Genomic DNA, 5,113 nt, shown 5'->3' with positions numbered 1-5,113 from the left:
CCGCACTGACAACAGTGGACTAATTGCCATAAAGTTCCCACTGTTGAGAGGAGCAGGAACCCAGAGATTCCCTCCACAGTGACAACAGTGGACCAATTTGCCCAAGATTTCCCACTGTTGAGAGGAGCAGGAACCCAGAGATTCCCTCCGCAGTGACAACAGTGGACTAATTTGCCCTTGATTTCTCTCTGTTGAGAGGAGCAGGAACCCAGAGATTCCCTCCGCAGTGACAACAGTGGACTAATTTGCCCTAAATTTCCCACTGTTGAGAGGAGCAGGAACCCAGAGATTGCCTCCACACTAACAGTGGACTAATTAGCCTTAGATTTACCACTGTTGAGAGGAGCAGGAACCCAGAGATTCCCTCCGCAGTGACAGCAGTGGACTAATTTGCCCTAGATTTCCCACTGTTGAGAGGAGCAGGGACCCATGGATTCCCTCCACAGTGACAACAGTGGACTAATTTGCCCTAGGTTTCCTGCTGATGAGAGGACCAGGAACCCAGAGACTCCCTCTGCAGTGACAACAGTGGACTAATTTGCCCTAAATTTCCCACTGTTGAGAGGAGCAGAAACCCAGAGATTCCCTCCACAGTGACAACAGTGGACCAATTTGCCCAAGATTTTACACTGTTGAGAGGAGCAGGAACCCAGAGATTCCCTCCGCAGTGACAACAGTGGACTAATTTGCCCTTGATTTCCCACTGTTGAGAGGAGCAGGAACCCAGAGATTCCCTCCGCAGTGACAACAGTGGACTAATTTGCCCTAAATTTCCCACTGTTGAATGGAGCAGGAACCCAGAGATTGCCTCCACACTAACAGTGGACCAATTTGCATTAGATTTACCACATTTGAGAGGAGCAGGAACCCAGAGATTCCCTTCGCAGTGACAGCAGTGGACTAATTTGCCCTAGATTTCCCACTGTTGACAGGAGCAGGGACCCAGGGATTCCCTACACAGTGACAACAGTGGACTAATTTGCCCTAGATTTCTCACTGTTGAGAGGAGCAGGAACCATAAGATTCCCTCCGCAGTGACAACAGTGGACTAATTTGCCCTAGATTTCCCACTGTTGAGAGGACCAGGAACCCAAAGATTCCCTCCGCAGTGACAACAGTGGACTAATTTCCCCTAAATTCCCCACTGTTGAGAGGGGCAGGAACCCAGAGATTCCCTCCGCAGTGGCAACAGTGGACTAATTGCCCTAAATTTCCCACTGTTGAGAGGAGCAGGAACCCAGAGATTCCCTCCGCAGTGACAACAGTGGACTAATTTGCCCTTGATTTCCCACTGTGGAGAGGAGCAGGAACCAAGAGATTCCCTCCGCAGTGACAACAGTGGACTAATTTGCCCTAAATTTCCCACTGTTGAGAGGAGCAGGAACCCAGAGATTGCCTCCACACTAACAGTGGACTAATTTGCATTAGATTTGCCACTGTTGAGAGGAGCAGGAACCCAGAGATTCCCTCCGCAGTGACAGCAGTGGACTAATTTGCCCTAGATTTCCCACTGTTGATAGGAGCAGGAACCCAGAGATTCCCTCCGCAGTGACAACAGTGGACTAATTTGCCCTAGATTTCCCACTGTTGAGAGGAGCAGGAACCCAGATATTCCCTCTGCAGTGATAACAGTGGACTAATTTGCCCTAAATTTCCCACTGTTGAGAGGGGCAGGAACCCAGAGATTCCATCCGTAGTGGCAACAGTGGACTAATTGCCATAAAGTTCCCACTGTTGAGAGGAGCAGGAACCCAGAGATTCCCTCCGCAGTGACAACAGTGGACTAATTTGCCCTAAATTTCCCAGTGTTGAGAGGAGCAGGAACCCAGAGATTCTTTCCGCAGTGACAACAGTAGACTAATTTGCCCCAGATTTCCCACTGTTGAGAGGAGCAGGAACCCAGATATTCCCCCCACAGTGACAACAGTGGACTAATTTGCCCTAAATTTCCCAGTGTTGAGAGGAGCAGGAACCCAGAGATTCCCTTCGCAGTGACAACAGTGGACTAATTTGCCCTAGGTTTCCCGCTGTTGAGAGGAGCAGGAACCCAGAGATTGCCTCCGCAGTGACAACAGTGGACTAATTTGCCCTAAATTTCCCACTGTTGAGAGGAGCAGGAACCCAGAGATTCCCCCGGAGTGACAACAGTGGACTAATTTGCCCTAAATTTCCCACTGTTGAGAGGAGCAGGAACACAGAGATCCCCTCCGCAGTGGTAAGAGTGGACTAATTTGCCCTAGATTTCCCACTGTTGAGAGGAGCAGGAACCCAAAGATTCCCTCCGCAGTGACAACAGTGGACTAATTTGCCCTAGATTTCCCACTGTTGAGAGGGGCTGGAACCCAGAGATTCCATCCGTAGTGGCAACAGTGGACTAATTGCCATAAAGTTCCCACTGTTGAGAGGAGCAGGAACCCAAAGATTCCCTCCGCAGTGACAACAGTGGACTAATTTGCCCTAGATTTCCCACTGTTGAGAGGAGCAGGAACCCAGAGATTCCCTCCGCAGTGACAACAGTGGACTAATTTCCCTAGATTTCCCACTGTTGAGAGGAGCAGGAACCCAGAGATTCCCTCCGCAGTGACAACAGTGGTCTAATTTGCCCTAGATTTCCCACTGTTGAGAGGAGCAGGAATCCAGAGATTCCCTTGGCAGTGACAACAGTGGACTAATTTACTCTAGATTTCCCACTGTTGAGAGGGGCTGGAACCCAGAGATTCCATCCGTAGTGGCAACAGTGGACTAATTGCCATAAAGTTCCCACTGTTGAGAGGAGCAGGAACCCAAAGATTCCCTCCGCAGTGACAACAGTGGACTAATTTGCCCTAGATTTCCCACTGTTGAGAGGAGCAGGAACCCAGAGATTCCCTCCGCAGTGACAACAGTGGACTAATTTGCCCTTGATCTCCCTCTGTTGAGAGGAGCAGGAACCCAGAGATTCCCTCCGCAGTGACAACAGTGGACTAATTTGCCCTAAATTTCCCACTGTTGAGAGGAGCAGGAACCCAGAGATTGCCTCCACACTAACAGTGGACTAATTAGCCTTAGATTTACCACTGTTGAGAGGAGCAGGGACCCAGGGATTCCCTCCACAGTGACAACAGTGGACTAATTTGCCCTAGGTTTCCTGCTGATGAGAGGACCAGGAACCCAGAGACTCCCTCTGCAGTGACAACAGTGGACTAATTTGCCCTAAATTTCCCACTGTTGAGAGGAGCAGAAACCCAGAGATTCCCTCCACAGTGACAACAGTGGACCAATTTGCCCAAGATTTCCCACTGTTGAGAGGAGCAGGAACCCAGAGATTCCCTCCGCAGTGACAACAGTGGACTAATTTGCCCTTGATCTCCCTCTGTTGAGAGGAGCAGGAACCCAGAGATTCCCTCCGCAGTGACAACAGTGGACTAATTTGCCCTAGATTTCCCACTGTTGAGAGGAGCAGGAACCCAGATATTCCCTCTGCAGTGATAACAGTGGACTAATTTGCCCTAAATTTCCCACTGTTGAGAGGGGCAGGAACCCAGAGATTCCATCCGTAGTGGCAACAGTGGACTAATTGCCATAAAGTTCCCACTGTTGAGAGGAGCAGGAACCCAGAGATTCCCTCCGCAGTGACAACAGTGGACTAATTTGCCCTAAATTTCCCAGTGTTGAGAGGAGCAGGAACCCAGAGATTCTTTCCGCAGTGACAACAGTAGACTAATTTGCCCCAGATTTCCCACTGTTGAGAGGAGCAGGAACCCAGATATTCCCTCCACAGTGACAACAGTGGACTAATTTGCCCTAAATTTCCCAGTGTTGAGAGGAGCAGGAACCCAGAGATTCCCTTCGCAGTGACAACAGTGGACTAATTTGCCCTAGGTTTCCCGCTGTTGAGAGGAGCAGGAACCCAGAGATTGCCTCCGCAGTGACAACAGTGGACTAATTTGCCCTAAATTTCCCACTGTTGAGAGGAGCAGGAACCCAGAGATTCCCCCGGAGTGACAACAGTGGACTAATTTGCCCTAAATTTCCCACTGTTGAGAGGAGCAGGAACACAGAGATCCCCTCCGCAGTGGTAAGAGTGGACTAATTTGCCCTAGATTTCCCACTGTTGAGAGGAGCAGGAACCCAAAGATTCCCTCCGCAGTGACAACAGTGGACTAATTTGCCCTAGATTTCCCACTGTTGAGAGGGGCTGGAACCCAGAGATTCCATCCGTAGTGGCAACAGTGGACTAATTGCCATAAAGTTCCCACTGTTGAGAGGAGCAGGAACCCAAAGATTCCCTCCGCAGTGACAACAGTGGACTAATTTGCCCTAGATTTCCCACTGTTGAGAGGAGCAGGAACCCAGAGATTCCCTCCGCAGTGACAACAGTGGACTAATTTCCCTAGATTTCCCACTGTTGAGAGGAGCAGGAACCCAGAGATTCCCTCCGCAGTGACAACAGTGGTCTAATTTGCCCTAGATTTCCCACTGTTGAGAGGAGCAGGAATCCAGAGATTCCCTTGGCAGTGACAACAGTGGACTAATTTACTCTAGATTTCCCACTGTTGAGAGGGGCTGGAACCCAGAGATTCCATCCGTAGTGGCAACAGTGGACTAATTGCCATAAAGTTCCCACTGTTGAGAGGAGCAGGAACCCAAAGATTCCCTCCGCAGTGACAACAGTGGACTAATTTGCCCTAGATTTCCCACTGTTGAGAGGAGCAGGAACCCAGAGATTCCCTCCGCAGTGACAACAGTGGACTAATTTGCCCTTGATCTCCCTCTGTTGAGAGGAGCAGGAACCCAGAGATTCCCTCCGCAGTGACAACAGTGGACTAATTTGCCCTAAATTTCCCACTGTTGAGAGGAGCAGGAACCCAGAGATTGCCTCCACACTAACAGTGGACTAATTAGCCTTAGATTTACCACTGTTGAGAGGAGCAGGGACCCAGGGATTCCCTCCACAGTGACAACAGTGGACTAATTTGCCCTAGGTTTCCTGCTGATGAGAGGACCAGGAACCCAGAGACTCCCTCTGCAGTGACAACAGTGGACTAATTTGCCCTAAATTTCCCACTGTTGAGAGGAGCAGAAACCCAGAGATTCCCTCCACAGTGACAACAGTGGACCAATTTGCCCAAGA

Source organism: Ornithodoros turicata, chromosome 6 (assembly GCF_037126465.1).
Source record: "Ornithodoros turicata isolate Travis chromosome 6, ASM3712646v1, whole genome shotgun sequence".
In the NCBI taxonomy this organism is placed as follows: domain Eukaryota; kingdom Metazoa; phylum Arthropoda; class Arachnida; order Ixodida; family Argasidae; genus Ornithodoros; species Ornithodoros turicata.
Note: the sequence above shows the minus strand (reverse complement) of the source record.